This window comes from Schistocerca cancellata, chromosome 6 (genome assembly GCF_023864275.1).
Source record: "Schistocerca cancellata isolate TAMUIC-IGC-003103 chromosome 6, iqSchCanc2.1, whole genome shotgun sequence".
NCBI lineage: Eukaryota > Metazoa > Arthropoda > Insecta > Orthoptera > Acrididae > Schistocerca > Schistocerca cancellata.
This window is the reverse complement of record NC_064631.1, coordinates 309,580,753-309,605,687: the sequence shown is the minus strand read 5'-3', so window position 1 is coordinate 309,605,687 and position 24,935 is coordinate 309,580,753. Positions and strand designations below refer to the sequence as shown.

The following is a 24,935-nucleotide window of genomic DNA, read 5'->3' as shown; positions in this document are numbered from 1 at the left end:
GTTCCGCATTTTTTCAATCTAAACTGTCCGAGAAAAAAGTATTTTACTACTTACTGAAAACCTCTCGTATATTTCAACGAAATAAGATGCTTACTAATAGCTCGTTTCCCATCACCTACTACACATTCCCAATACACTATCGATTAGTACGGGAACCAAGAGAAAGGACTAGAAAGTTGCGCAGATCACACCAAAACTCGAGAAAGGAAATAGATATAATCCGCTGAATTACAGACCTAAATCACTGCCGTCGATTTGAAGTAGGGTCTTGGAACGTACACTATGTTTGAGCAATATGAATTACGTAGAAGAGCCGGCCGGGGTGGCCGAGTGGTTCTAGGCGCTACAGCCTGGAACCGCGTGACTGCTGTGGTCGCAGGTTCGAATCCTGCCTCGGGCATGGATGTGTGTGATGTCCTTAGTTTAGTTAGGTTTAAGTAGTTCTAAGTTCTAGGGGATTGATGACCTCAGCAGTTAAGTTCCATAGTACTCGGAGTCATTTGAACCATTTTTGGATTACGTAGAAGAAGCACTCTTCTGAGACATAGTCAGCAAAGGGGTAGAAAATATCGTTCCTATGAATCACATTATCCCACGACGTAATAAGTGCTATCAGTATGAGAACTCAAACTCATTTTAAATTCTTGCTTACCAGAACGCCTTTGGCACAGTTCCTCATAAGAGGCACCTAATCAAACTGCGTGTCTATGGAGTATCACTTTAGTTGTGCGACTGGGTACGAGGAATCTTGTCAGAATGGACGCAGTTCGTAGTAACTGTCGGAACGTCATAGAATAAAAGGAAATCAGTATCCGGCGATCCCGAAGAGTGCGTTACGGGTCTTCTTCTGTGGCTCCTAATCTATATAAACTACTTAGATAACGATACGCGCAGCTATCTAAGATTGCTTGCAGACGATGCTGTCTTTTACAGTCTAGTTAAGGCTCCAGAAAATAAATATAAATGGCTACGTGGTTAAGACGAGACATCTGTATTGGCGCGAAAAGCGGCAGTTAACTCTAAATAATGAAATGTGTGAGAGTATCCTTATGAGTGGTAAAGTGAATTCGTTAAATTTCGGTTATGCAACAAATCACACAAATTTAAACGCTGTCGATTCAGCTAAGATCTTGGCATTACAGTTACAAACAACTTAAAATCGAACGTTTTGAGGAAAACGAGCCAACGTCTGAGCCTTATTGGCAGAATACTTTGAAGATGCAACAGGTCTACTAATGAGACTGTCTACATTACGTTTTACTGCTCTCTTGTAGAGTACTGCTACATGGTATGGGATCCGTACCGAAAAGGATTGCCAGAGGACATCGAAAATGTTCAAAGAAGGGCAGTCGTGAAAACAAAGGAGTTCTCCGTTACAGTAAGATCTTTTCCTAAAATTAGAATCACCAAACTTCTGCTCTGAATACGAAAATACTTTGTTGACGTCAGCCTATATAGGGGGATATGATCATCGTGAAAGGTAAGAGAACTCAGAACTTGCATGGAAAACGTTAAGTCTTCTTTGATTTTGGGCGCTTTTCGAGATTTTAACAATGGAGAAATAATAGGAAGATGTTTCGATGAACCACCAGCCAGCCACTTAACTGTGAACACATAACAGTCAGTAGATGTAGAAGCTACAGCATGGCCCTTTGGTTAGCAGGTATGTCGGTACCTCTAACGAATATTTCTACTACACAGAACCACCTTTCATTTACAGTACTGTAAACTTAAACGCAACAGAATCTAAACGCTCCCTTAGCTGGGTGGTCAACGCGTCTAACTACTATGAAGCAGGCCCAGGTTCGATTCCGGGCAGGATCGTAGATCTTCTCCGTTCGGGGACTGGCTGTTGTGTTGCCCTCATCATCGACACGCAGGTTTCCCAGTGTGGCGCCAATGGAAAAAAAAAACATGCAACTTGATGGCTGAATTTCCCCAGGGCGGGACCCTATTTATCCATGACACACAATTATTTCATTTCATTGAAATTGAAGGTTACATCATGTATTCTACTCCAAGAGTACTCCTGTTATTCACCACATTGATTAATAAATTTAATACAAGTGGCCTAAGAAACACTCTCTTATCGAATAACACGTGATATTCAAGATAACGACACATTTATTTTCGAAAGACATGAATGGCATGGGCCATAAATCAACATAACTTACACATTCCACGCTTTTTAATAAAATCAAGTGTATTCTGATGTACGTTTGACAAAGTTGGACAGAAGCTGGAAAACGGACTCAAAATTATTAATTTTGAATAACGTGATCTCACTGTAGCTAAATCGTTTCATAGGGACTATGAACTGAAAACCGGAAAGCTACGATAGTATTCTTAAATCGGACACCGAATGCCTCAGGTGGTAATATTCTCCTTAAAGATACCTAACTAAACAAACACTGTTTTTAGCCTAGTTTCAAAATTTATTATTAATGTTATTGGACAAGCTAGGTTTCGGGTTATAAGCCCATTTTGGAGTACATTACTGATTCCCAAATCAGGCTAAAAACAGTGTTTATTTAGTTAATTTACAATGTTTCTCCCAGAACCCACAGTTAATTCAATTAAAATGATGAAGGGTACCTAATGCCGATGCTGCGAAACGCTCATTTTATGCATGCAGATGTCTAGAATGTGGGGACCAGCATACTTCCACGCTTTGAGTCTGAATTGATTTCTCCTTCTTCCTGGTCACCGCCCGAATACCCTCTCCGATACCTCCCTCTCCTTTACAGCAACCGCGCGAACCGCTGGCTCCTCCCACTCCACTCAAGTCCACGAAAAGCTAAAAGATCACCAATATATTGTGCCTTTCATAGCTATTATTACGTGTGAAATATTTTTCTCAGGTTATATTCGTAGGTACTGCATAGTGACTACACTGATGACTGCCCCCTTCATTTATTTGGATTCCTATTTTGTCTTTTTTAACAAGTAATAAGAGAGGAAGTAGGAAGTTCTGGCACGTATGCGGCACCCCAGTAGTTTATAAGACGATAGGATTGCTCCGCCATGTCCACTTCAGTTAAATGAAGGAGCCAACTGTAGTATGATCTCAAATGCGAAAGGACACGTGTAGTCCCCCTCGCACCGATCATTACTTTCTCAGGACTTCATCTGTTAAGGTACTTAGGATGCTTGTCTGACAATAAAGCGAGGTGACCAAAGTCATGGGATGCCTCCTAAGTCGTATCGGACGACCTTTTACCTGTAGTAGTGCAGCAACTCCATGTGACTTGGACTCAAGTCGTTGGAAGCCCCCTGAAGAAATAATGAGTCATGCTGCCTCAATAGCCGTCCATAAATGCGAAAGTGTTCCGGTGCAGAATTTGTGCACGAAATGACTTCTTGATTATGTCTGATAAATGATCAAAGGGATTCATGTCGAGGATCTGGGTGGCCAAACCAATGGCTCGAATTGTCCAGAACGTCCCTCAAACCAGTTGCCAACAATTGTGGCACAATGACATGGCGCACTGTCATCCATAAAAATTCTCTCGTTGTTTGGGAACGTGAAGTCCATGGTCTCCAATTAGCCGAACATAACCGCCTCCAGTCAATGATCGGGCCAGACGACCCAGTCCAGTCCTTGTAAACAGTCCACGAGTGTGCATCCGATATATGACCTATCGGACACATAAACGATGATAAACCTGTTGCATGTTGCTGACGCTGATCGAGAGTTCAACACCGGCACCCAGCGGCAGCCGCCGAGCAACAGCACCGCACAAGATCTAAGGCATCGACTTGCTTGATATTAATAACAAAGCCTACCCTTGCACGACCTATCACTGGCAGCAAGACATCCGCTACTGCTCTTACCACCCGACCTAACTATCGCAAAGGGTTTTTTTTCCCTTGGCTCTTGCCTTGGCACTTTTTTCCCTCTGCCCTTCTAACCGCTACCCTTCGTTCCACATCGACCAAATCGCAAACGTCGCAGTACCCACATCCTGCGACACCTCACTTTAGTGAAAGCTAACCCTTACGCAGAGATGGCTGTAGACCTTTTGAGTTGGCCATCATGCCAGTGTGGGCGTGGAGGGGCTCCACCTCTATATACTTTATGAAGCCACCATCAGCTGCATAGTGCTTTGTTGACAACTTGTGTCCATCGAGTCGTGGGGTCTGCGCCACACTCGAACCCTATCATCAGCTCTTACCAAATGAAATCGGGACTCATCTGACCAGGTCACGGTTTTCTGGTCGTCTAGGATTCAACGAGCCCAGGAGGGGACTTGGAAGCGATGTCATGCTGTTAGCAATAGGACTCGCGTCGGTCGTCTGTCGCCACATACCATCAACGCCAAATTTCGCCGCACTGTCCTAACGGATACGTTCGTCATACGTCCCAAATTGAATTTTTCCGTTATTTTAACTTGTGTTGATTGTCTGTTAGCAGTGACAACGCAAACACAGCTGCTATCGGTCGTTAAGTGAAGGCCGTCGGCGAGAGCGTGGTCCGTAGTGACGGGTAATACCCGAAATTTGGTATTCACACTATGGATCCTGGAATACTGGATTCCATAATCATTTCCGAAATAGAATGTCCCATGCGTCTAGGTCCAACTACCATTCCACGTTGAAAGTCAATTAATTCTCTTCGTGCGGCCATAATCACATCGGAAGCCTTTTCACATGAATCGCCTGAGTAGAAATGACTGATCTACCAATGCAATGCAATTCTGTACCTTGTGTACGCAATGCTAACGTTATCTGTATACTTGCATACCGTTATCCCATAACTTTCGTCACCTCAGTCAGAAATGAGTGACGCGTCCTAAGGTTTCCATACCAGCAGAATGTCTTCGTCATTCACTGGGGATCACTCACTCTCGGTTTTATGGAGTACACCTGATGCATCACTTGGGGCACGACTTGCCTTAACCAGTCACGAATTTCAAGCAGTTGCACGTTTCACCTAATAAATCTTAGCAGCTGATTCCAGGACTCTTCATCGAACATATTCTGCTCTCGCTAATAATAACTCTCCAGAATGTGCTGCTTCCTCCTATGGCCCTTCACTAGTGCATTTCCATAAAGTGTGAGCCTGAGAGCTAGGAGAAAGCAGTACTGCAAATCTGCAGACTATCTATACAAAAGAATGAGCGATTGAGGACAGTGTTGCGGCATGTAAACTAGGAAAGAGTTGATATTCAAATAAATAAAATTAAAAGAAATTAAAACAGTGGAACTTGTATTTGCTAAACAAACACTTTATCCGCTACAGATCAGCAAATAGACTATTCTCTCTAAAATATTGGCGAAAATCATGGTGATAAAATCATTAGAACTGGTTTCTCACAATTAATCTAGAATTAAGCATGTTAATCATTGTCAACAGCTAATTAAAGCTGTATATTAGTAAAAATCATAGTATTCGCATATGTGTGTAACCCTAAACTACTGGATAAATTTAACTGCCGGCCGGTGTGGCCGAGCGGTTCTAGGCGCTTCAGTCTGGAACTGCGCGACCACTACGGTCGCAGGTTCGAATCCTGCCTCGGGAATGGATGTATGTGATGTCCTTAGGTTAGTTAGGTTTAAGTAGTTCTAAGTTCTAGGGGACTGATGGCCTCAGATGTTAAGTCCCTTAGTGCTCAGAGCCATTTGAACCATTTAGATTTCATTTGGTAAACATCATTTACTATCTGCAAAGATCAACTGTGTTGTTACGAATCAGGTTGTAAACGGGGCAATGTAGAAGAATTACATAGTAGGTTGGAGAAATATCACTCATTTGTTTTATAGTTTCTATAATTAATTGTATTAAAAGGCTGTGGGGTATTATACACTACAATTTTGGGGGTGGGGATGAAACGCCGTAAGATAAAAAATTATTCTGCTATGGTAGATACTTACATTGAACCCATAGTTTTCTGGGTAGCTTGGCTCGTTGGTGACCGACCCCACGCGTTTCATCCCTAGACGACAGGGGTTGGTAATGCAACGACTGTAACATGTTACACTACCTGTGTGAAGTCTGAAGTAATTTCAGCCAAACTTACCGCATGTGTTACTCGTTATCTGAAACAAAATATATATATACCCTGGCAGTAAGAGAGCACTAACACGCCGAGAAATTTCAAGTAAATTGTGTATATACATATGCATAACTATTTACACAAATACACTGTTTGAGTAAAATACCCCATTACCCCCATTGTGACATATAAAAATGTTAGCAAACTACATTCTGATGTTCCTTTGCGGCGTTTGCAACACTTCAAATATCTGGCGATGAAGAAAATTGAAAACAAAATAACGAATATGGATGTGAAACACTTAGCCTGTTACAAACATTGAAAGTATGGTTAACAGTCCCACACCTAAGAACTTGAGTCATTGACCACTACGATCTTTCATACACCCTAGCAAGGCTGAACTACAAATTGTTTCATGACTCAAGCAGTGATGGAGTGCGAAATAAACATTATGACCACTGCCCACCGTGAGGTTGTATACTGCCTGGTGCCACCGAGGGTATGTGACGCGGTAACAGAAGTATACGAACGGAGCAGAGACGAATGGATAACAATTTTAGCGAGGAAAAGTGGCAAAATGCGGCAATCCACCGACTTAAGCGACTTTGACAAAAGCCAAATTTCTGTGGCCCAGTGCCTCGGAAACGGCTAAGCTGGTTGGCTGTTCACGCGCTACTGTCGTGAGCATGTTTGGAAAGTGGTTAATGAATGCTGAAACCACGAGCAGGCGACAGAAGTTGGACTTCCAAGCATCATTACAGAATGTAGAACTTGCCGGCTCTCTAAAGTAGGGTGGGGCGATCTGTGGCAGTTCTGACGACTGAGTACAGCGCTGGCGCAGATACAGGTGTCTTGGAGCACATCATTCAGCTCGCTGGGTTTAACATGGTGTTCTGCAGCAGAGGACCCTTACGTGTTCCCATGTTGAACCAACAATATCGTCACTTGTGATTACAGTGGGGACGGGATCATCGAGATTGGACCGCGAAAGAATGATATCGTGTCGTCTGGTCCGATGAACCCCATTTACTGTCAAATCAGGTCGATGGCCGTGTCCACATATGACGCTTTCATCCACATGATCGGCTGTTCAAAACACGCCAGCGCTCCACGGACGCAGGCCGGTGGGAGCAATACGATGTTGAGGGGAACATTCACCTGGGCTCCATTTGATCTGCGTAAGTAATCGAAGGCAACGTGAACGTTATTAGAGACAACCTGTAACTCCTTATGATTAATGTCTTCCCCAACAGCGATGCCATTTTCTGGCAGGATAACTCCGCGTGTCACGAGACCAGAATCGTGCTGTAATGGTTTGAGGAGCGTGATAGTAACTCATATTGATGTCTTAGAATTTAAATTCGACTTACCTGAATCCGATGAAACCCAACTCGGACATTATCGGGTGCCAGCCCCTGGTCCACTAACCTGCCGCCAGTAAATTGCGGGAAGTGTGTGTCCTGTATGTAGGCATCTGGTGCCGCAAACCCCGGGATAGACATCAAGTACTTGTAGAATCCGTGGCACGTAGAACCACTGCTGAGAATGGACCAACACGCTTGCGAGGAGGTGGCCATAATGTTTTGGATCACTATATTGCAACGTAACCATTAGGGTGTGTGTGGGGGTTAAGTATCAGTAGAACTCTACCCAGTGGGAGGATTACCGTTACTTAACGAGTCCAGAGCTTATGCAAGTCGCCCTCTCTAGCTTTGGCTCAAAATTCGTGTGGTTCACGAAACAATAGGCCCGAGACTTAATACTGGGGTGTTAATTCTTCAACTAGGTGGTTTAATTAACACACCAAATTATAAAGGCAACGGATAAGGCATCTATAAAAGCCGCTACAGGAAGCACCTAAACAGAGCTTATCAGGGGGCATCTGATCTTTCAACATTTCTCGATTAAATCAAACATGTGACTAGCTAATGGGATTCATTTCTCTCTCATCTCTTAGGGAAGATTAATTAATTTCTAATTATCTGTACTGGGGCATTTGAGTTATTAGAAACTTCACTATGGCTTTCAATTATTGATGACAGGTTTGAGGGAAAACTATTGGCAGTTCAATACTGATTGGAATTTATTGTCTAAATGATAACACGACAATTGCTAACACGTTAGTACTAAGCAATAACCAAAGTCATACAGCTGCAAGGGCATCAGCCCTATTTGCTCTCAAGGAAGGTCTCTCTAACAAAATAAGCCTATGGTTATTACCACGCAATTGTGGGAAGGGGCCGGCCGCTGTGGCCGTGAGGTTAAAGGCGCTTCAGTCTGGAACCGCGTGACCGCTACGGTCGCAGGTTCGAATTCTGCCTCGGGCATGGATGTGTGTGATGTCCTTAGGTTAGTTAGGTTTAATTAGTTCTAAGTTCTAGGCGACTGATGACCTCAGAAGTTAAGTCGCATAGTGCTCAGAGCCATTTGAACCATTTTTTGTGGGAAGGGGGTTACGGAGTGCTGACCTGGCTTCAGTGTAAGTACATGTTCAACCACTCAGTCATGCCTAGACCCATGCTTTGCTTTCGTATTATTAATATGGGGTTGTTTGGGGAAGGAGACCAGACAGCGATTTCATCGGTCTCATCGGATTAGCGAAGGATGGGGAAGGAAGTCGGCCGTGCCCTTTAAAAGGAACCATCCCGGAATTTGCCTGGAGCAATTTAGGGAAATCACGGAAAACCTAAATCAGGATGGCCAGACGCGGTATTGAACCGTCGTCCTCCCAAATGCGAGTCCAGTGTGCTAACCACTGCGACACCTCGCTCGGTTATTATTACTAAATACTACAACTGAAATGCAGACCAAGTCCAGCTATCGAGAAGTCAAGTATACTGGTCAGTACCAACAGGATGCACGATATGCTAACATGTGTTTCATGAGGATACAGCAAGTTGTCTGCTTATATTTGGTGTGGCAATTCGGATTCCTTTATGTGTTAAGACTATAAAGATACACTATCACAATCCAGGACCCAGCATTCCCTACTTAATATAGCTGGCTTGATTGTAGCCCGTAAATTGGTGCAAATAATTTTCAGACACATTTACTGTTCACACATATGTAAAATGGGGCACACACGCACGTTCACTAAGCACCAAGTGGCTGGGAAATGATGCAACTATCAGGGCCATCAAAACTATCCATAAAATCGGGGCTCTTTCAAATACACTCCTGGAAATTGATATAAGAACACCGTGAATTCATTGTCCCAGGAAGGGGAAACTTTATTGACACATTCCTGGGGTCAGATACATCACATGATCACACTGACAGAACCACAGGCACATAGACACAGGCAACAGAGCATGCACAATGCACAATGCACAATGCACACTGACAGAACCACAGGCACATACACACAGGCAACAGAGCATGCACAATGCACAATGTCGCAGCAATGCAGGCTGCTATTCTCCCATGGAGACGATCGTAGAGATGCTGGATGTAGTCCTGTGGAACGGCTTGCCATGCCATTTCCACCTGGCGCCTCAGTTGGACCAGCGTTCGTCCTGGACGTGCACACCGCGTGAGACGACGCTTCATCCAGTCCCAAACATGCTCAATGGGGGACAGATCCGGAGATCTTGCTGGCCAGGGTAGTTGACTTACACCTTCTAGAGCACGTTGGGTGGCACGGGATACATGCGGACGTGCATTGTCCTGTTGGAACAGCAAGTTCCCTTCCCGGTCTAGGAATGGTAGAACGATGGGTTCGATGACGGTTTGGATGTACCGTGCACTATTCAGTGTCCCCTCGACGATCACCAGTGGTGTACGGCCAGTGTAGTAGATCGCTCCCCACACCATGATGCCGGGTGTTGGCCCTGTGTGCCTCGGTCGTATGCAGTCCTGATTGTGGCGCTCACCTGCACGGCGCCAAACACGCATACGACCATCATTGGCACCAAGGCAGAAGCGACTCTCATCGCTGAAGACGACACGTTTCCATTCGTCCCTCCATTCACGCCTGTCGCGACACCACTGGAGGCGGGCTGCACGATGTTGGGGCGTGAGCGGAAGACGGCCTAACGGTGTGCGGGACCGTAGCCCAGCTTCATGGAGACGGTTGCGAATGGTCCTCGCCGATACCCCAGGAGCAACAGTGTCCCTAATTTGCTGGGAAGTGGCGGTGCGGTCCCCTACGGCACTGCGTAGGATCCTACGGTTTTGGCGTGCATCCGTGAGTCGCTGCGGTCCGGTCCCAGGTCGACGGGCACGTGCACCTTCAGCCGACCACTGGCGACAACATCGATGTACTGTGGAGACCTCACGCCCCACGTGTTGAGCAATTCGGCGGTACGTCCACCCGGCCTCCCGCATGCCCACTATACGCCCTCGCTCAAAGTCCGTCAACTGCACATACGGTTCACGTCCACGCTGTCGCGGCATGCTACCAGTGTTAAAGACTGCGATGGAGCTCCGTATGCCACGGCAAACTGGCTGACACTGACGGCGGCGGTGCACAAATGCTGCGCAGCTAGCGCCATTCGACGGCCAACACCGCGGTTCCTGGTGTGTCCGCTGTGCCGTGCTTGTGATCATTGCTTGTACAGCCCTCTCGCAGTGTCCGGAGCAAGTATGGTGGGTCTGACACACCGGTGTCAATGTGTTCTTTTTTCCATTTCCAGGAGTGTAAATAGTACCTTACTATGCATGTTTCAGGGTAAACATCATTATAAAGCAAAAGGTAAAGTGGCGGGAGAACGCTTTTCTAGTACCACATGGCGGTAAAGTTACACGAATGTTAATGATAGCAGAACTATCAATAAAAAAATCGGAAATCTCTCTAATAAACGGTATCGTTCGCTGAAGGTTGCGTGGCAGCCACGATTATTCTAAAGCAAAGTGATTGGAGGAGCACAATAACGTTTACCTTGTACCACGTGGCGGGGAGAGTTATGCAAGTCTTAATAGCAGCACAAATTATACTGAAAAACGGAAATTTCTCTAATAAACTGTATCGCGCACTGAACATTTCGCGGCAAGCTCCATTATTTTAAAGCAACGTGATTGAAGGAACTCAAGAACATCTACCTATTATCACGTGGTGCCAAAATCACACGAGTATCAATGCGGGCAAAATCGGATCTCATTACCAGGTAAACAGTACTGTACTCCGCAAGTTACACAGTAAACTTCATTCTTAGCAAGGCAAAAAGTTTAAAGAGGAGGACCCACGCACATCTACCAACTAACATTCGTTCCGGCTCGCACACGTGGCTAAGTTGGAGTAAGTCAAAGCATGGAAAATTCACGAAATCTTGACACATCAGATTAACTCGACCGTTCATTGCAGTAGTGCACTACTGTTTAATTATTCATTTGGGTCTCATATTGATAAATCTGACCTGTTTTCTTATAAATGACCGTTGATCCCGTTTCGTACCAAAATGAGCCCGCCCACATTTCCTAACATCAAATTTAATTTTAGGCAGGTATTTATAATCACGGAACTAATTTACTAGTGAAACTGTACTGAAGCTAATTGAACATCTAAGCGATAACCGATCTATACTTTAATGCCATGACTGTTACTCCAACTGTCCACATGGCGGGAAATTGTATACACAGAGAAAACATCGAAAAAGTCATAAAAATCCCCCAAAACTTTACTATACAGAAGAGAGCACACAAAAAGGCATGAAATGAAATAACTATCTTCACATTTAGACCCAAAATACGCCCTTGAGCTTAGGGCCCATGGTCTATGCTTGTGCAAGGCACAAACCCAAAGTTCTTACGGAAATTTAAAGCAAATAGCGAAAATAAATTCAATTATGGGGGTTTGCCGGTAATGTTACACCTGCTTCCACCATCCTGACCTAAATCAGCAGCAGTTTTGAAACATTCCAATACCTTACATCATACTGCCGTAAAGTGCAGAGCTCCAACTTCTGCGTCTGTACCGCACTGCTGCACAGGAACAAGTGCTCTTCCAACGGAATTCGCCTAACCGTTCCGCTTACAAACGTGGTGGGGGTGGCGCGCCAACCTGACAGAGCCAAATCGCGCGCCTACGTGTCATCTTTGTCCTGACCTGCAATCTTGGTCTCTGCTAAACTTGTTCATGCTTGGGGGTTGGTGCTACCCTACCACAGAATGACCATTCATGCAGTGCTACAATCTCTGCCTAAAGCTTTCTGCTAGTTCACACATTTCCTCATTTATACCGTCCAGGCCGCATAAAAGAAAGGAAAATGGGAAACATGCTACACAACAGAAAAAAAATTCAATAAATGATACTGTTTAGTCCATTCTCTCCTTTTGTAGACCAGCTGAGGTATTAGCTGCAAGAGAAGAAACTCTTGCTAATAATTTCTGCGTGCTAGAAATTTAATAAAACATTGGAACGGTACAACAAGTTCCGTTTCAATACACACACACACACATACTTGCTCCGGACACTGCGAGAGGGCTGTACAAGCAATGATCACACGCACGGCACAGCGGACACACCAGGAACCGCGGTGTTGGCCGTCGAATGGCGCTAGCTGCGCAGCATTTGTGCACCGCCGCCGTCAGTGTCAGCCAGTTTGCCGTGGCATACGGAGCTCCATCGCAGTCTTTAACACGGGTAGCATGCCGCGACAGCGTGGACGTGAACAGTATGTGCAGTTGACGGACTTTGAGCGAGGGCGTATAGTGGGCATGCGGGAGGCCGGGTGGACGTACCGCCGAATTGCTCAACACGTGGGGCGTGAGGTCTCCACAGTACATCGATGTTGTCGCCAGTGGTCGGCGGAAGGTGCACGCGCCCGTCGACCTGGGACCGGACCGCAGCGACGCACGGATGCACGCCAAGACCGTAGGATCCTACGCAGTGCCGTAGGGGACCGCACCGCCACTTCCCAGCAACTTAGGGACACTGTTGCTCCTGGGGTATCGGCGAGGACCATTCGCAACCGTCTCCATGAAGCTGGGCTACGGTCCCGCACACCGTTAGGCCGTCTTCCGCTCACGCCCCAACATCGTGCAGCCCGCCTCCAGTGGTGTCGCGACAGGCGTGAATGGAGGGACGAATGGAGACGTGTCGTCTTCAGCGATGAGAGTCGCTTCTGCCTTGGTGCCAATGATGGTCGTATGCGTGTTTGGCGCCGTGCAGGTGAGCGCCACAATCAGGACTGCATACGACCGTGGCACACAGGGCCAACACCCGGCATCATGGTGTGGGGAGCGATCTCCTACACTGGCCGTACACCACTGGTGATCGTCGAGGGGACACTGAATAGTGCACGGTACATCCAAACCGTCATCGAACCCATCGTTCTACCATTCGTAGACCGGCAAGGGAACTTGCTGTTCCAACAGGACAATGCACGTCCGCATGTATCCCGTGCCACCCAACGTGCTCTAGAAGGTGTAAGTCAACTACCCTGGCCAGCAAGATCTCCGGATCTGTCCCCCATTGATCATGTTTGGGACTGGATGAAGCGTCATCTCACGCGGTCTGCACGTCCAGCACGAACGCTGGTCCAACTGAGGCGCCAGGTGGAAATGGCATGGCAAGCCGTTCCACAGGACTACATCCAGCATCTCTACGATCGTCTCCATGGGAGAATAGCAGCGTGCATTGCTGCGAAAGGTGGATATACACTGTACTAGTGCCGACATTGTGCATGCTCTGTTGCCTGTGTCTATGTGCCTGTGGTTCTGTCAGTGTGATCATGTGATGTATCTGACCCCAGGAATGTGTCAATAAAGTTCCCCTTCCTGGGACAATGAATTCACGGTGTTTTTATTTCAATTTCCAGGAGTATATATATATATATATATATATATATATATATATATATATATATACGTGTGTGTGTGTGTGTGTGTGTGTTGTGTGTGACAGAGAGGGGGATAGAGAGAGAGAGAGAGAGACAGAGAGACAGAGAGAGAGATAGTTTAAATGTATATAGTCACACGGTTTCAAGTAGCTATTACATTCTACGTTTAACGTGAATTGGAATTTATCAGTTCCACAAAAGCTACGTCCAGCGGAAAAGTAGATCAAAGGGTTGCAGTATTCCATATACCTGGTACTGCCGCTATTGCAGTTTCCTGCAGCGGGGGCTGAAGCCGCGTGGCAGTAAAAGAGATCGACGTAGACTTCCCCATTCTCGGTGTGGGCAGCGCCCCCGCTCTCTGTGTGCGAGTCCTTTCAGAGAAGCCTCGTCGGCACTCGGGCTGCTGGCTATACAGGCAGCCCGGTGCGACGTGTCGCCCGTTGTCCAGCAGGCAATAAACTCCAGCACAGTGCTGCACAGCAGACAGCGCCTTAGCCGCTTTGTATCCGACCCGCCGCGCGGCTTTCCTCGTGGCGCCAGTGAGCTGCTGCATCTTCCGACTTTTACCCCCGGTCTGACACAACCATTCAGTTCGAAGAAGCAGAGCATGCAGTAGCAGCCTGACAGAGAACGCGCTGGCAACCGAGTGACAGGCATCGCTACGAGGTGGGAGGGTGAACAGGCCGATAAGGGTCATGTCACATACCCCCACACCCTTACACGAACACATTTTAGTGGAAGAGTTATTAATTTTTTATCTTCATTTTACTCACCAGGTTCCGTAGCGCCACACTCGTGAGCAAATTTCCATCGTCTTGGATCGAGTCAGAAAATGACATTGTCATAATAAAAAATTAAGAATATGTTAAGTTAAATTTGTAGGGCTCCAACGGAGACGACAAGCTGCTGAGTATATGCTACAATAATCAACAACGTAACACTGGAAGCTGCTTCATTTTTTCGAGGAACTCTCAAAGAGAATGGAAGGATGAGACACGAGGAAATTCTCCACGGTCTTCGAATTAGTCAGTACATACGATTGACACCGCAAAAATTAATAGTGCATAAAATTAAGCTGCCGATTATTTACCACAGTCATGAAAAATATAATACTTGAAACTGCTTAACTTTTTCGAGGAACTTCCCAACAGAGGAGACGGATAAGCGATGAGCAAATTCTTCAGTTTGGACATGGAAGAGCGACTACTACTAATATACATTTTTTACTTATGGTGACAGCTTTTCATCTACAGCACGTGATTACTCTGCTATTCACAATAAAGTGCCTGGCAGACAATATATGGAGCAGAATGCAGCACGACTTTGTGCGAAAGAGTAAAGGAGATGCGATCCTACAGCAGACTGAATTTCTGCCTAGTATTTACCAAGTGCAAGCTGCTCATTTTTTGAATACGCATATAAAACGACAATATACATTCAAAGGCGAATGTTAAAATTCCCAGACTGCGCAACAGGGATCAACAAAGTGTTCACGAACTTACATAACATATTCGTGGGACTGCCTGTTTCTGCGCCAAAATTACACTTTGTCTGTGAGGAGAGTTGCCCCAGAATAATGGCGTACGCAATAAGCAAATGAAAATAAACAGACTAATTTTCATGTTGGACCATCACTTACTGCAGATACTATTCTAATGGTAAATAAAGCTGTATTCAGATTTTCAACAAGATCCTGAACATTCAGAATCCTATGAGAGTTTATCATCTATCTGAGAACCTATGAATTTTGAATGGTTACACTCATTAATCTTATGGTCATTCTGAGTGATCAAAAATGTCTCTTTTAGTTGATCTGTGTGTTAGGAACTGTAAAAAATGAGTTTTACATCAATTTAGCGTAACTTCATTTTCTAAAAGTAATGAAATTATGTCTTCATCCTCACTATTCTCCCACAGCCTTTGTTGCACTCAACACCTTTGCTACTACGCTGGTGTCATCGGCAAGAGACTTATTTTAAAAGCACCTACCATATTAGAAATCATATCATTTATACACGAATATACCAGATGTCCCCCACAAGAATAGCGAACAGCAATTTCTCTGGTGTTTCCGTGGATACTTGTAATTTAATTTTTCCAGTGTGTAACAGGTTTCGGCTTGCACGAAATCCGCTCATAACGTATTTCATACGATGCCCAGTGCCGAACGTTTCTTTTCAGTTACATCAAAATTATTTTTATAGAGAAATTTTACATCCCCAGTCTATTGAGCGGTCTCCAATTAATGTAGTGCGATATTTGGTTTGGTGATATGTAGTAACAGGAACACTAAAACACGAAGAATAGCCAGTAATCCAGGAGTGACTGGGTAGTGCTGCTGGAGAGGGTAATAGTCAGCGCGCGACAGGGCAGGACACCTGTCGCTGCTAGAGTAGTGGTTATTCTTCCTTTTTTAGTATCCCTATTAACACCTACCGCGAAAAATGAATATCGTACTACATTAATTTGGGTCCTCTCTATCGAATGGGCATATAAAATTCCCCTTTAAAGTAACTTGTTTGTAATTGGAAAAACCGACGCTTTCTGCCGGCATTAGGTGTCAGCAACAGGTGTCGCATGAGCAGTATTCGTATTGGCTGACTATAGCTACACATAGCAGAAACTAAATTTCAAATATATGCCGAAACACCAGAGAACATGCACCTTACGATAATTTGGAGGGAAACCCTGCATAAGAAACGGTGCTTGGGCCACTAATCCCTGGTCATCCCACCCGCACTCGCCCAGATTAACAGTGCCACAGTCAGACCCTACATCATAGCCTTTGACACTACCATGCGTCAAGTCTGTTCTTAAAGTATGAGAGGAACCAGTTGTGAGCTATTCCTCTTATTCCATAATGGTTCAACTCAGCAGTAATACTATGTCATCAACAGAATCAAAGGAGAACAACAAAATCAAAGGAGACACTTAACGCTCGCAGCTTCTTGTTTAATCCCTCCACAGCCTCACGAAGAAAAGGGATTGTAACATTTTAGTAGTTAAACCACTTCTAAAACAGAATTGGTTCAAATGGTTCAAATGGCTCTGAGCACCATGGGACTTAACATCTATGGTCATCAGTCCCCTAGAACTTAGAACTACTTAAACCTAACTAACCTAAGGACATCACTCAACACCCAGTCATCACGAGGCAGAAAACAGAATTATAATTTTGCCTTTATGTCATTTTAAACGATCAATTACCCACGTATAGAGGGCCTTTTCAATAACTTTAACAAGCACTGATGACATAGAAGTAAGTCTATATTGTCTACATCATACCTTTCTCCTATTTGATTGAGCGGTTTTACTACAAGAGTATTTTAAACATTCGGGAAAATGGACATTCCTGAAGGAAAAATTACAAACTTGGCTAATTACTGCGCTAACGTATGCAGCACAATAGTGTTCTGCTAGGTACAACATCATGTCCAGGAGAGTCCTTAGTCTACAGCTGTTTAATTCTTGACTCTGTTTCCTATTTCAGTAACACTGAGATGCTTTTGAGATAGCGGTCTTGGAAAGTTATTTTCTAAGGGAGTTCACTGATTGCATGTAGAAAATTTATTTAATTCGTCTGCTACATTAAAAAAATGGAAATGTGCGAATGGCATCGTTGGCCGGGAGGCCACTGTTTGGGGGCCGGTCTTGGTGGCCGAGCGGTTCTAGGCGCTTCAGTCCGGAATCGTGCGACTGCTACGATCGTGGGTTCGAATCCTGCCTCGGGCATGGATGTGTGTGATGTCCTTAGGTTAGTAAGGTTTACGTAGTTCAATGTCCAGGGGACAGATGACCTCAGATGTTAAGTCCCATAGTGCTCAGAGCCATCTGAACAATTTGAACCAGCGCCTGTTCGGGGAAGTTCCGCCACGAAGTGCGTCTTATATTATTCGACGCCACATTGGGCGACTTGCGTGCCGGTGATGAGGATGAAATGGTGATGAGGACAACTCAACACCCAGTCCCCGAGTGGAGAAAATCTTCATCCCGGCCGGGAGTAGAACCCGGGCCGTCTTGCGTGGGACGCAAGCACGTTACCACCCTGCTAACCAGGCGGACTGTTACATTTAGAAAGCGAATGTTAAATACATATATCCGAGTTATCAGTAACAAAAACATTTTGCCTGTGTACTGACATTATATCCGTGTCCCTGCAATGTTGGCCAGACACATTCTTCACGACCGACTATGCGTTTTTAATTTTATCCTGATTATTATGTATTCAATTTTCAAACCACATGATTTTTGATTTTCCAATAATAGTTTAAAGAACCTTAAGTGCTGTTTGTAATGGGCTGCTGCAGCTAGATTGTGATGATTTGCAAAGTTGTGATGTAATTCCCATTTTGTTTCTAACAGTATTCTTAACCCCTAGTGAACCAGCCAGATTACAGCTTAATTCCAGTATCATGTTTAAAACTGAGAAATGTTTTGTGGAAAGCATTATAGTTGTCCTCTATTACAAGACTACACTGGTCTTGCGATTTGATTTGGAAGACTACTGGCGACTATAAGTTTGCACATTAACAGCAATCACTTCTAAGCCTTTGTCTTGCAGGCAATGCGTCTGCCAAATTGATTCTGCAATCGTACAGTGATTATCGTTGCTAGACAGCATTGGAGGTTATCACTCTTACCAGAATCTTAAATAAAACTTGAATGTTCAGAAAAATTCAATGAAATGGTTGAACTCCCATTGTAGTCACTTATTGATGGCTGATTAATATATCTACGCAGTGTTATTCTCTTACAAAAGTGGCAAGAGTTCATTAGTCATAAAATAGGACAAACAAGTTAAGGGAGATGACAAATAAATCAAGATTTGTTAGCAACATAAATAGAAGCAACAAATAATTACCACTCCACAAGGTGGTGTATGGTTGGAAAAGACCAAGGTTTGTCTGTCTGATCTTTTAACCCTGGCTCAGAACATGGATAATGTAATCTGAAATTATCTAACGATGAATAGACTTTGACAGATTTATTCTACATAGAATTTGGTGCAGGTGACCACAAGTTGCAAGATTGTGATGCTGTTTTCCCTAAAAAGCCACAGCAGCAATGCTATACCCCTTTCTCGGTGCATAGTGTTGTCTCAGGTGACGGTCGTGTCACAAGCGTCTGCAGAGTAGCGACGTGCAGCAGCTGTAATTCGTTATTGTGGGCATGAAATATGCAAAGTCACGGGCAGGCGGTTTGTTAGACGGATCGCTATTACTCCCTAATGGAGCCCTCAAATCTCGGCAGAATCCAGCGTATGACACCCCTGTTTGCTGGTCATACCATAGACCAGTTCGACTGTCTTGTATGGCAGTGCACATAAGGAAATCAAACGTGATGGCGGCAGAGCTGGTATCAATAAGATTGTCTTTGACACAGCGAGATGACTGAGGTCTAAACTGTCAGTTCAGCTTAGGCTTCACCACATGCTCCCCAGTCAGGGCCAGAGCCAGTGACAAGTGATACTCAGAACAAGTGTCCCAAGTGCAACCCACTCATAACAAGAGTCAAGGCCAAATCTCCTCCGAGTCTGACCCTAAAGCGCCTTTTTCCGTTCGTCCCCTTCCATCAAAACTCGGTAAACTCCAAACATGCACCAACGCAACTACCCCAACACATGATTTGTGCACAAAGACAAGTCTCCACGACTGCCACATCTTCCCCTAGCCCGTCTACTCTACCTCCTGGCCAATTCTAACCAAAGTTAATAATATTATTTTACCAGCTGGAGAAGCAGCCAATCCCTGACTCGTAAATTTCCGTCCAGGGAGGAGAAAATATTACGCTCCCGGTTTCCCATAGCCACTTTAGCCAGCATGTTTTGAGAGTTTTCGTTTAGGCCTGAAGAGTACTGCACATTTATCACGGAGATCATTATCTGGGTGGGCCAATCTTTACAGCATATCCCACTAGGGGCCTCGGCTAAACTAAGGAAAATGGCCATAAATGTAGCGTTCCACGCTAAAAATCTTCTGGAGACTCGAGGTTTCCCAAGAAACTCAGCAGGAAGAGAGACGAGACGACAGCCCCTGATGACTTCTTCAATAGCATTTGGTCCACAGCAAACAAAGAAACTTACAGACATTTATGGAGGCCTTCTCTTTACACAATGGGCGTTTACAGCACCGTCAAAACGCGTTGACCGGGCTAGCCACTTTCTGTCCTGTGCCCCTGTCCCTTCCGTGCCCAGAAGCGCCAAACACGTAGGTCCAGGTAGGTAGGTTTCCGCCTCTTTGGCCGAAAGCTTTGTGTACACACCGATGTGAGAAATTTTTGGAACGAGCACTCTGTATCCGGTAAGTGCTTTGAGATGTTCCTCTTTCTAACAGCTGAACGTGGCTTCCAAGCCCCGTGTTGCCACTGCAACATTTACTGTTTAATAACAAAATTGCCTTCTTATTATTAGCTACAGAAAATACTGTTCGAAGCAGAGCTACCAGAAAGATCCCACATGCATTAAAAACAAGCTTGCCACCATTAAAGAATGCTCATGTTGATAGCTTGCCACTGTCTCACGGAAAATGATGTATAACAACAACATTAAAGAATAGTCTTGAATATGAAAATAAGTGAGACAGTGGCTTGTCCTCTCTGTGTCATCAACACTATCAACACCTTGGCACTCTTCTTTTTTGCCGGCCGCGGTGGTCTAGCGGTTCTAGGCGCTCAGTCCGGAACCGCGCGACTGCTACGGTCGCAGGTTCGAATCCTGCCTGGGGTGTGGATGTTTGTGATGTCCTTAGGTTGGTTAGGTTTAAGTAGTTCTAAGTTCTAGGGGACTGATGACCACAGATGTTAAGTCTCATAGTGCTCAGAGCCATTTTAACCAACTCTTCTTTTTTAATCAGGTTTAAAAAATCTCTTTAGCCATTGGGTTAACATCTCTAAATGGCTTCAAATTATATTTAACGTTTGTGTGTGTGTGTGTGTGTGTGCACAAATTCTTTTAGTGTTAAAGTTTGTTCTTCACGGTCTGAAAGGTCACTTACACTTTAACTAACGGAATGTCTCTCTAGTAATGAAGTATGATCCAAAATGTAGTCTATAGCTTAGTTACTATTCACCTACACTTTAGTTTAAAAAAAATGCCAACATTCTATTCCTGATAGGGTCACTTAAAAATTAATACTAATGCCACACATAACTAATTTTTTTTAGTTTCTATAAAGGAAACTGAGAACCCTCTGCAGCCTGAACAGTGATTTCCTGAAATCAGAATTAGGGGATCTATTGATAACTATAACTGAAAGTTGAGTTTTACGAAATTTATCTCCTCAACAACATTCAGTCTCACGTTATTTGAAGTACTTAGATAAGTCAGTAGACTCCAATAAAATACGGTTTTTCACACACATAGACTCTCGTCCATGTGTGTGAATTCCTCAATAAATGATCAGTAAACATGTCTCCTGGTGTAGAGTGTCTCTGACTTGTCACTTCGTTTACATTGTGCTCTGATACACCGACAGTGCCAGTAGCAACATCTACATGCACTTGAAAAACTTTATCTCCATTGTGCTAATTTATTAATTACTTAGATACATTTTATTTAGGTGGTTGCTTAGTTTGCGGTGCTTCCCTGAGGCAGGGATACCTATCAACTATCTTATTGTTGTTATGGTCTTCATTCTAGAGTCTGGTTTGATGCAGCTCTCCATGCTAGTCTCTCCTGCGCAAGCCTCATCATGCACTACAGTTACAGCGTTCTGCATCTACTTACTGTATTCATCACTTGCTCTCTCTCCCTCTCTCTCTCTCTTTCCACGACTCCCCTCAATTCCCTCTTCCCTCCCACAACGTCCACACTTCCACACTTATCTCCAATACCAAACTCATGGTCCCTTGATGTTTCATATTGTGTATTATCAACTGATCCCTTCTTCTATCCAGGTTGTACCACAAAATTGTTTCTCCCCGGTTGTATTCAGTACCTTCTCGTTATTTACGTGAATCTAATCTTAAGCATTCTTATGTAGCACTACAATTCAACCGCTTCTGTTCTTTGCTTGTCTAAATAGTTTATCGTCCATGTTTCACATCCATACATGACTAAGCTTCTTACAAATACTTTCTGAAAAGACTTCATAACACCTAAATCTGCAGTCGATCTTAACATTTTTCTCTTCTACTGAAACGCTTTACTTACCAATTCCAGTCTACATTTTACTTCAGCCATCATTACTTATTTTACTGCCCAAAAGACAAAACTCGTTTACTACTCCAAGCGTCTTGTGTACTAATCTAATTCCATCGGTATCACCTGGTTTAATTCGACTCCAGTCCACTATCTTTGTTTTACGCCTCATACTTTTGAGGATGTTCAAATTATATCCTCCTTTCGAGATACAGTCCATTCCGTTCAACAGAATTACAATGTCATCGGCAAAACTCAAAGTTGTTATTTTTCTGCCTCGACTTTAATTCCTTCTCCAAATAATTCTTTAGTTTCTTTTACTGCATGAATAACATCGCCAGCCGGAGTGGTCGAGAGGTTCTAGGCGCTACAGTCTGGAGCAGGTTCGAGTCCTGCCTCGGGCAGGATGTGTGTAATGTCATTAGGTTAGTTAGGTTTAAGTAGTTCTAAGTTCTAGGGGACTGATGACCTCAGAAGTTAAGTCCCATAGTGCTCAGAGCCATTTGAACCATTTCTTGAATAACATTAAGGATACACTAAAATCCTATCTCACTTCAATCTCATACACTTCTTACCTTTGATGCCCCTCGACTCTCATGTCTGCATTCTAGTTTCCATACAAGTTGCAAATAGCCTTTCACTCCCTGTATGTATCTCTGATACCTTCGGAATTTCAGAGAGAGTATTCCAGTCAACATTATCAAAAATTTTCTCTAACTTGTCAAATGCTATAAACGCAAGTTTCCCTAACCTTAACCTATCTTCTAAGAGAAGACGTAGGTTCAGTATTGTCTTGCTTGTTCCTACATTTCACCAGAATCCAGTCTGATCCACCCCAAGGTTGACTTCTAACAGTTCTTCTGAGCGTATTAGTATTTTGCAACCATAAATTTTTAAACTGATAGTTCGGTAATACTCACACACGTCAGCACCTGCTTTGTTTGGAATCGAAATTATTATGTTCTTCTTGAAGCTTGAAGGTATTTAACCTGTCTTATACGTGTCGTACAACTGATGGAAGAGTTTTATCATGGCTGGCTCTCTCGAGGCTATCAGCCGTTCTGATAGAATGCAGTCCATTACTGGGGTCTTGTTTCTACATAGCTCTTCCAGTGCTCTATCAAATTCTTGTCGCAGTATCATATCCCAGATCACATCTTCATCATAGGCTCTTCCATTTTTATAATATTGCCCTCAAGTGCATCTCCACTATGTAGACCCTCTATAGTCTCCTTGCACTTTTCAGCTTTATCTTCTTTGCTTAGGACTGGTTCTCTATCTGAGCTTTGATGTACATGCAGCTGCCTCTCTTTTCTAGAAAGGCCCCTATAATTTTCCAGTACGCGCTATCTATCTTTTCCCTAGTGATACAGGCCTCTAAATCCTTACATTTTTCCTGTAGCTATTCCTACTTAGCCAATTTTCACTTTCTCTCAGTTGCATTTTTAGGTGTTTGTGTTCCATTTCACATGTTTTATTTATGGCATTTTTATATTTTCTCCTCTCATAAATTATATTGTCTCTTTAGATATCCAAGGTTCTCTACTAGCTCTGCTTCTTTCACTATTTCATCTCATAAAGGCACCTATCCGCTTTCCACTGCATTCCCTTCCCCTGCTCTTGCCAGTCATCGCCTAATGCTCCTTCTGAAACTCTCAACAACCTCTTGTTTTTTGAACTTATCCGTGACCTATTTCGTTAATTTCCTACATTTTTGCAATTTCTTGTTTTAACCGATAGTTCATAACCAATAAGTCGCGGTCAAAGTCCACATCTGCCCTTGGAAATATCTCACAATTTACCAGTATATAATCAACCTGAGACCTTCCGGTGTCTCCATGTTTCTTCCATGTGTACACCTTCTTTCATGACTCTTAAACCACGTTTGAGCGATTGTTAAATTATGCTCCACGCAAAATTCTAGCAGGCGGTTTCATCCTACATTCCTTTCCTCCAGTCCTTGTGGACTTTCCATTTTTCTTTCTCTTCCTTTTGCTGCTACCGAATTCCAATCCCCATCAATATTAAATTTTCCTGTCTGAATACTCTCTTTTTCTCATCATACGTTTCTTCAATCTCTTCAGAAGCTGCAGAGCTGGCTGCAGACAAACTGGCACTACTAAGGTGGGTGTTGGGTTCGTGCCAATCTTGACTACAATGAAGCATTCACTAAGTTGTTCGTAGTAGGTTACCCTCCTTTCTATTTTCTTATTCGTTATTAAACCTAATCCCGTATTACCCCTATTTTATTTCGTAGTTATTATCCTGTATTCACCAGACCAAAAGTGCTGTTCCTGCGGCTACTGAATTAATTCCCACTGTAACCAACTTTAACACCTCCATTTCCCTTATTGAATTTTCTAACCTACGTGCACTATCAGTGGATCTAAAATTCCATGCTTTGATTGGTAGAGCACCAGTTTTGTTTCTCCTCATGACGGCATACTCCTGTGCAGTCTTCACGCAGAGAACCGAATGAGGAATATTTTACCTCATAAATATTTTACCCAAGAGGATGCCACCATCGTTCAACCTGCGTAGCATCGGGGAAAATTACGAATGTAGTTTCCTCCTACTTCTACAATTCACAGCTAACTTGAGGAGAATAATGCAGCATCAAAAGTATGAGTGACGAAAATGGAAACAAATTCTATAAATTACAAGCCACATATTTCAAGAAGACTTTTCATGTGTGTGGACTACGTACACTCCTGGAAATGGGAAAAAGAACACATTGACACCGGTGTGTCAGACCCACCATACTTACTCCGGACACTGCGAGAGGGCTGTACAAGCAATGATCACACACACGGCACAGCGGACACACCAGGAACCGCGGTGTTGGCCGTCGAATGGCGCTAGCTGCGCAGCATTTGTGCACCGCCGCCGTCAGTGTCAGCCAGTTTGCCGTGGCATACGGAGCTCCATCGCAGTCTTTAACACTGGTAGCATGCCGCGACAGCGTGGACGTGAACCGTATGTGCAGTTGACGGACTTTGAGCGAGGGCGTATAGTGGGCATGCG

At 44.2% G+C, this 24,935-nt stretch overlaps 1 non-coding gene across 1 annotated transcript; it reads left to right on the top strand.

The window, feature by feature from the left end:
* Nucleotides 1-316: 316 nt before the first annotated feature.
* Nucleotides 317-400, top strand: Trnas-gga (transfer RNA serine (anticodon GGA)). Its single transcript is given in 2 exon segments — nt 317-356; nt 366-400. It is a non-coding gene; the product is annotated as a tRNA-Ser (tRNA).
* The last annotated feature ends 24,535 nt before the right edge of the window (nt 401-24,935 follow it).